General features: G+C 39.0%; 1 pseudogene; it reads right to left on the bottom strand.

Annotated features, from left to right (window-relative positions):
- Window positions 1-239: 239 nt before the first annotated feature.
- Window positions 240-4420, bottom strand: LOC120109389 (annotated as a pseudogene).
- Window positions 4421-8995: the final 4575 nt, after the last annotated feature.

Genomic DNA, 8995 nt, shown 5'->3' on the forward strand with positions numbered 1-8995 from the left:
TCATAACATAAAATATCCACCACAGAAGGCTCCAAAAAGATACTTGGAAAATCTGACGAACAAATCATACCTCATATTGATTTGTGAGAATTTTTTTTTTTTTTTTTGAGGTAGCCTATCTTCTTGCTTCGTAAAAAAAAAAAAAATGTCGAAACAAAACACACCTGGAAACCTATATATTTCATTACACTAGCAGTTTCTCTGCAGAACTTGAATAGTGGGCGATTCAAGGTTGGACTTCAACGAGATCTTCTTGTTCCCCGTATATCTTTTCTTATTCTCGCTTTGGTTGCGTCAGCAGAAACATAATAGGCTACACAAAATAGTCCATGAACGAAGCACAAGATCCCGCCAATGGAAAGGAAATGGCGATGGGCCAAAGCCACAAGAAACTCTTGACTTGGAGTTAGACATCGCCCCTATGACCACATTGTGAATCCGACTATAACGATGATCCTGTTCAAAGTGTTGAGCTTTTAGTATAGAGTCAGTACAATGACGAGGAAATTTAGCAAAGCTGAAATCTCAATTTAAAAAATCTAGATATCAACAATATTCTCCCATGATCTAGCACTTCCAAGACCAGAACAACAATATTCACAGGGATTCTATGTAAAATAGCAGTTATCCAGGGGAAAGCCCTATAATGTCTAATATGTATTAGAAAGCATAGGGACCATGGATAATAAGAACCCCAATAAAAATCAAACGATAGGAAGGAGAGTAGAGAATATTTTGATGTTATTGCCAATTCTTCCAAAGGCTGATTAACTTTATGGATTGTATAAAATAGGCTACTCATTGAAATTTTTTTGTTAAGAAAAAGCTCATATAGATGAGTTATGTACATTGCGCATTGATCGAGCATACTCGATGTTAAGCTTACTTGGTCGTTTAGGTTTATAAATATTGCCCATGCAAAGAGAGGATCTTTTCTTTTTTTTTCCTTTTTTTCTATATTTTGGTCTATTTTATTTTTTTGTTTTCTTCTGGGGTTCTGTCCTTTTTTTTTTTTTCTACCCCTGCGAAGAAATCCATACTAGTAGATATTGAGGCAGGAAAATTACCACGACACAATCAGGGTGGCTGCAGCCATTTGCTTGTTAGCAGAAGACCTATCAAACTCCTCCCTGAGCAGATACACAATGCATCCACCAAGTACATTCGCGACGGCATGAGCAAAATGCCAGAAAGCCCAGCTGCTGCAAGTCCAAGCTTGTAGGCCTCATGGACTGGCTCTTTGCACTCAATGAAGAACCACCCTCAGGTGCTTCCCCTGCAACAAGACTCAAAGCATGGTAACACTATGATCGAAGACGCAGTTGTTGATCATTGCATCATAACACAATAATCATCCAATCTGTCTTAGGGACAGAATTATGATGTCCTGTTCTTCGGTTGTCTTGTTATGGTTACTTTAAGTTTTTCTGCACGTCAAAATCAGAATATATAAAAAAATGAAGAAGAAGAAGAAGGAGAAGTACCTTGTTTTGAGCTATCTCAGCTTCGAGTCCCTAGATACCAGCAACTACATCCATGATCACAATTAGAAGGCAGATAATCACACCCTCCGGACCTCCTCATTGTTACAGGTTTGATAACTGAATGATGGAGTGGGTGAGGATGAAGAAGTGATCATAGTAGTTTGTTTATGTTTATGATGTACAGAAATACTTCACGTGGGAACAGTGGATAAAGGAAAAGAGGAGAGATTGATATTGATATTTTACTAGAAAGGTCTGGAGAGCTTTAACTTTGGAAAGATGCCTTTCATCTCTGCTTTAGCTTCACCTTGCTTTTTTTGCTTGGATTCCTTCTCCATAGGAAGAAGGAAAGCTTGGTATCACCGACCCCAGGGGTCCGTGTGAATTAAATGACCGATTAAAGTTCGGGTCTTAGGTGGATGTGTGTGATATCAGTGTTCTTTCCTGGCATGTTAGTTGGTTCGATATATTCTAAAATTTAAAGATTTGCCTGATAGTAAAGTAGGAAGGTGGTGAGACAAGAGAATAAAACTTTGCAGGCTAGACCGCAATATCTAGAAATATATATGCTTTAGAAAACATGACCCTAGACGAAGGGAATGGGTTGCATAGCAGGTTAGTTGTAGAAATCCATGCCATAGGTACCATAAGAGAAAATTACAAAAGCCCCTTTAAAGTTTATATTTATTACGCTTAGTCCAATAATTTGTAAAATCTACACTTATACCCATTTAAATTAATGGTTTTAGTAAAACAGTTTACCTCAAAAAGTTAAAGTTGCCATAAATTGGGAAGGAGAATGCACAAGTTTTTTTTTTTTACATAGTATTTAGGTTTCATTTAAGGTTAACGGTTTTACTGACATTTTGTTAAGTTATGTGTTAAAGTGTTGAATAAAAATAAACCATAGAAGGGTAAGCATATGTTTTTCAAACCACCGAGTGTAAGTATAATTTACTCCTAATATTAGGAGGATTTTTGTAATTTATACTTACCATTGTATTATCACATATAATTCAGAGGACATGACCCATAAAATCAGGTTTTGGTTCTAATCAGATTATATGCATCAACTGTTAGCCTAGATACACAAATATAATTGATAAATCAATAATTAAATATTTCTAATATTCAAAATAGTAAATAAGAAGAATAAACTAACAAATAATTAACTTAACAATAGAATAATAAATGAAGAAAGAGAGAGAAGATGGCCTGTGGATCGAAGCACGCTGACGTGTTGTCCCAGAAAAGTTTATGCCCCCCACGCACGGGTTTGCTGGCACAGATCTCCTAGAGATACGATGACCTAGTACAGAACCACGTCTTTCCCATCAGTGCGCCTCCAGGGAAGAAAGAAGAATACGTTCACACTTGCAGATAGCTCAAAAGAAACTTAGAAAAATTACGAGGAGAAGAAAAATTTTCTTTATTTCTTTTCTCCCCCAATGATCCCTAGAGCACTTTTTATATAGGCTCTTGGAATAGGGAGAAGAGAAATTTTTCATTGTATTTGAAATGATCCCTAGAGCCCTTTATATAGGCTCAGGCGCGTCAAAAGAAGCAGACTCTCCTTCCATGGATTGATGACCGTATCTTCTTGTGCTCCTTTGATCCTGCCGGCTAGTTGCATCTTGGCCGCCCATGCTTCCTTCTTTCTTCGGGGGGACTTTCCATGTTTGCTCTTGTGCGGGGATGCATGACACTTGTAATGGCTTGCTTTCTTTGGAAATTTTTCCATGCTTGCTTCCTTACTTGTGCGCGAATGCTTGCCACTTGACCGTTGACCAATTTAGTTTTCAAATTTTTAAAATATTGATTTAATTCAACATCATCTACATGTATAAGAACAATCGGATCATCTCATAAATTGAATGATCTGATAACGGATTTTGGCTTATGGTCTGTGTGTTCAGATTACTGTAAGTAGGTGTTATTTTTTGGTACATGTGTATATTTCAAGATCCTCTTAAAATAATGTATCGAACTGTAAGTGCATGATGATGAAATTTTTTAAAACCAAAACAAGATCTCAGATATCATATCGGCATTAATCATTCTCTGGGAGAACCAACTCTCATAAAGTTTATTTTTTTTGCGTACGATAAATATCAAAGTAATTCTTAATGAAGGAAACTAAAAGAAAGATGCAACAGAAACAAAGGGGGTGAATTTGTAAATCACCCATTAATTCATAGGTCTACATAAGCAAATTTGACCAAGAGAACAAATAATTCATAGGTCAAAAGTCCTTTTTTTTGGATTGAAAGGGAGGTGTTAACCACCAGGCTTTGATTAATTTAGATCAAAAGATTACAAACAAGAAGTAGCTACCTAGAGGATTCGGCAGCAAACAAGGAGAAAAACAGGTCCTGATACCCTTCTCACCTATCCTGCTGATGGACCAGAGAAACAAGGAGGGCAAAAGAGTAGTGGTTAGGAGCCATAGATCTCCTCGCTTAATTTTGAATGGATGCTGCAGCAAATAGAGTCCATGGAGAGTTATCATATAGCATATGGTGAGTTTGTTAGAGATGTGGCATGTAGAAATTGCTAATATTGCAAAAATAACATTTTTAAACTTTTATAATAAGAAAAATTTTAAATTCAAAAGATTGAAAGTTTGCCCGAAGGCGTGGGAAGAACATTGCCTTAAGCATGAAATTTGTCTTCCTTGTGTGGGTCTAGATAAGATTGCCGCCAAAATACAATAACCAAACTCAATCTAATCCTCCTCTCTTGAGCGTGATCATGTGGAAGGTTTGGCCCAATCAACTCTTTCGATTACCTAGATGAAAGGTTAGAAAAATAAAAAAGAGAATAGCTAATAAGTAAATGAAAAAGAAAGCAAAAAATGGAGCTTGAGCTTTCACTTAGCATAGGGCCTCAACAGGTCTAAAGCTTTGATATTGCATACGGATAAATGTGCCGGCCATGTGTGCGCACACGTGTTGCGCTCCACGCCTCACCACACGCACATGCACGGCCGCTCCACGCCTCACCACACGCACGGGCACGGCCGGCAGAGGAGAGTCAGGCCAAGTCACCAGCCCACCATCCTCAAAGCCAAAATCTTATAAGTATGAGGTATCCATAAATGCAATAGTAGATGCATTTACACATCCAATATGGGACTAAATTATAATCAAATTTTAAAACTTTCAATCATCTAAGATAGGAAAGAATTAAAATTCTATTTTAAAAAGTTGAATCTTTTAAAATAGGAAATTTGAAAATTTTCAACAGTTTGATCCCCCTGAGGCCAAGGAATAGAAAAGGCATTCAAAGTGGAGAAAATTTTGGTTTTCCTATGACATCTAATGGAACAATTTTTCAAGGCCGCAGGATAATTGTATGCTGAGAGTCTGCAACCTCACTGAACCAAGATTCCGGGGAAGATCTAAAGCTAGCAGTCATTCAACTACGCGACGCAGTGTTAGACACTTAAGAGTCCAGGAATGCGGAATTCAACAAACCCAATATTTAAGGTCCACAGGCTTTCTAGTAGCTGGAGCTGCTCAGATACAGAGGACCTGAAAACAGCATACATTTCTCAGCAGCACTGGAGTTTGGCATTCAATCAGGCGACCAGGTCTCCTGAATTCAGTTCCGGTAAGCTGAACATAAACCTGCTGTTGTTTGAGGAAGTGGATTCCATGTAGCAAATAAAATACTTGCGAGGTTCAGTGGGAATTTGTTTCCCCTGCGAGGTTCAGTTTTTCTTGCAGAGCCTTGGATTTCCCTTGAATATGAGAGTGAAGAGGGTGAGACACTCCAGATGCTCCTTCAGGAAACTTTGATCCGTTGGTTGATCAGTGATGTCTTCCCTTTGCCCGCCTACAACGAAGAAGAAACGAAGAGAGTTTCTATTCTGTTTTCATGGTCCATGAACATTCCTTATTTCAAGAGCAAAGGTGAAATGGTGCAGTGAAGGCTGGCACGAGATCCATTAGAGCCTTTCCTATGTTGGACACGTCTCCCTAGGATACTTAATATGGCCCGCATGCCAAATTATTATTTAGTCAATCTTATTAAGGTGATAAATATAGTTAATAATCTACTTAAAGTTACGGAATGTAGAAGGTTTCTATACAATATCAAGAGTTTGCAATGGCTTCTCATCTTCCCGGATGGAAGGAATGCGAAAAGGTGAACTAAAATAAAGAGAATCTCCAGCCTAGCCTCCATAAAATAAAGCCTGTGTTTTCCCATCAAGAGATGCTAATTCAGCAAGGCATAGGCTAGAAGAATCCTCTTAATAGCGATAGCATGGAAGTCTATATATTCTGTCACTTTTCCGCTGTGTACATGTGTATGTATTTTTGTAACATATGGTAATATGTTTTAATCAGCCATCACCACTACTGCATCTGCTATGACCAGTGCTGATGAGGGTCTCTGCCATCCAGTGCCTCACCTGCTGACGATGGAGAAGAGCAGGCTGCAGAAGAACGCTGGGACAGTGTCGAATGGCCTTATCCACAGAAATCATAGTGTCTGAAAACTCATATTGTTCGTCTTCCTCTTTCACGCAGCCATCAAGCCTTGTTGATCCAACAAGTTTTCATTAATTATGTTATCAGGGGAAGGGAGATTTAGGAACTTGGGCATCAGAATAACATATCAGGATTGCTATCTTGGACATTTTACAGCAACCACCAGAGTCCAGCGCACCATCTTGGTTGCATTTTTTGCAGGAGCTTACAAGTGAAGCATGTGGCCTCAGAGATCCTACAAATAATTTATTTGGTATCTTCATTAATATATCAATCATCATGTGGAGAATGATATGGTTTTGACTCAGAGTAGGTGTGAGGATTGTCCCACATCAGCTATACACTGAATAGATCTTAGGGAACTAAGGAATCTAGATAATACCTTCCAACTGGCTATTTTGGATGAAGTCCTGGGTTGTGACAAACTCAAAAGATATCCCCCGGATAATTTTACTATAAATTGATCAGCCTTTTCTAATTATATTGTGTATTGCTCCTCAAGTCATTTTGCCATGATGAATAGATTTTTTAGTATCATTTGATCCTTTTGTGATGGCATTTAATAAATGTAATTGCATATTATCCTTGACTATCAAGGAAAGCCTGTAACTATGATTACATCACACGAGCCACTATTTGGCCAATTTCAAAATTGAAATCTTGCTATACACTCTCAAGGAAATTGTCCTAGCCTTTATTTCAAGATGCGAAGGCATTTGGATCAGCCTCGATAAGAAAATTTTAAAGAATTTGATATTAGAGGTTTGCCCTTTCACTACTTATTGCATGAGGTCAAGGAAAATAAGTTCGTTAACTTTTAAATTAATTGTAGAGCTATTAATTGTTAAATTTATTCACATATGTATCTTGCAAGCTGTTTGTCTACATTCGTATGGATATAGGAATTTGGACCTAGAGGGGGCTCGGGAGGGGGCCGGGACGGCGGGCTGCGGGGGGAGGGGGCCGGGACGGCGGGCCGCGGCGACCGTGAGGGAGGGGGGCCTCGGGAGGGGGCCGGGACGGCGGGCCGCGGTGCCTGCCGGGGAGGCGGCGGCCATGGCCGCACCTTCCTCTTTTTTTTGTTCTGGTGGGTCACAGCGGTGGCTGGGGAGCACGGCCACGGGTGGCTGGGCAGCCACGGGCTGCCTCCCAAAAAAAAAAAAAAAAAAAAAAAGAGGAGGGCCGGCGGCATTGAGGAGAAGAAGGAGATAGAGAGTAGAGAGGGAGAGAGAGAGTGGGGATGGTGAGAGAGGAAGAGGCGGTGGGATGGAGATTTTTGGAAGGAAAAATAAACTTTTAAATGGGGGTATTTTGGTCAAAAATACAGCTTCCCGACAAAGCTGAAAACAGCGTTTTGGAAAAGCTCCAAAATGGAGCTTCTGCCAAAAAGCTGTTTTCAGCTTCCCGCAAAAGCTGAAACAGCTTTTTCAAAATTTTACCAAACACTCTTTTTTACCTAAAAGTATTTTTGGAGGGCCAGAAAGTGCTTTTTGGCCCTCCAAAAGCTCCCCCAAACAGGGCCTTGGAGAACTGGCGATGGGTAGATAGTTAATATTTCATTCCACAAGTTACATATAGAAACTGCAATCCATTAGCAATTTATATACAAAAATAATAAATATAAAAAGACCATAATAATAAATACAATCAAAACAGGACTAGTGAGGGACCTATAGTTAATTGTTTTTATTTGGAACTCTATTCTTACATGATGTTGGTTGGTAGGATAAGATTGTCTTTAGATGAAAGACGAGATCCAAGATCCTAGCTAAATTCTGAGGCTGTATAGTTCGAAAAATACTAGGTTAGGCATTTTTTTCCCGTTTTGATTCAAGAATTTTGTTCAAATAGAACTACAGTCAACATTCCTTAAACCCGTCAAAATCTCAGTGTACTTTCTTACAACTAGGGTTGCAGGAGAATTTCTTGGCCTATACAAGACCACATTATCTTCCTCTCTATCCAAAAGGCTCCTACCAAGATGGAATCCTTCCCCTTGCCTTTCAAGTTGATGCGCTTAATGCTCTTATGCCTATCTCCTAACAATAAAAGAGAACTTGGACTCTTCAATCTATCAAGAAACAAGTTTCTCAAGTTCAATCTCCAAGAGGCCTTTGTCAGAAGCTAGTGTCATGAGCACCGCAATGGGCGACTAACCGCAGCTTTCAACAAGGAATTGATCAGTAATACGTTTCTAATGCCAAGTTTGGGCTTTCATCCGATTTCCACCTTGATCCTTACCGTATACAAACTTTGTAGATCTTCTTCTTTGTTAAATGATATCATTTCAATTTTTTGGTCGAAAAAGTTCGACCAATAAAGCCTTCAGTTCTTAACTAGTTCATTTTAGTCCTGTATTGAAAAATTTAGTGCAAGATGAGTTGTATTTAATACTTCTATAAGTAGTGAACTTTTGTTAGATGTGTGGGCCTTCAACCACTCATCATATAGACATGCTTGTTTTGCTAGCTATGGTCTATCCATAAGAAAATAGAAGAGTGTGTTGATAATATTAAATTGAAAGATAATTTTCTAAAGCATCACTTAGGAAGATACTCTTATCAAACCAAACTTAATCGAAGCCAACAACCTTGGTATAATTTTTAGTTGGACTATTTCCACAGCCGAGTCCATAAAGCAACATACACGAAAGTACATGTATTACACTCTTTTTCCATTTTGTTCATCCATGTGCGTGTGTTGCTCTTTGATTAAATTGGTTAGCTGAGTGATGGATCTGGGTAACCACTCTAACCTAAAGTAATCTATTGGATAAGAAACTACAAGATTGGGTTAGGTTTGGTTTTTATCGGTTGGGTTTAAGTTGGATGGCGTCAGAGTGGGGTTAGATGGTCGGGAACATCAGTCGGGTTCTAAGTTCGATTTGGTGGGGTTTACAAAGAGTGAACAGGCGACTGCAGACATCATGGTTCGAAGTAGAGATAGATATATGATCAGAGCCATCCATTCTAGCTGCTTCCACACGAGTACATCGCGTGCGCAAACGAGTAGTCC

Source organism: Phoenix dactylifera, unplaced genomic scaffold (genome assembly GCF_009389715.1).
Source record: "Phoenix dactylifera cultivar Barhee BC4 unplaced genomic scaffold, palm_55x_up_171113_PBpolish2nd_filt_p 002107F, whole genome shotgun sequence".
Taxonomy (NCBI): domain Eukaryota; kingdom Viridiplantae; phylum Streptophyta; class Magnoliopsida; order Arecales; family Arecaceae; genus Phoenix; species Phoenix dactylifera.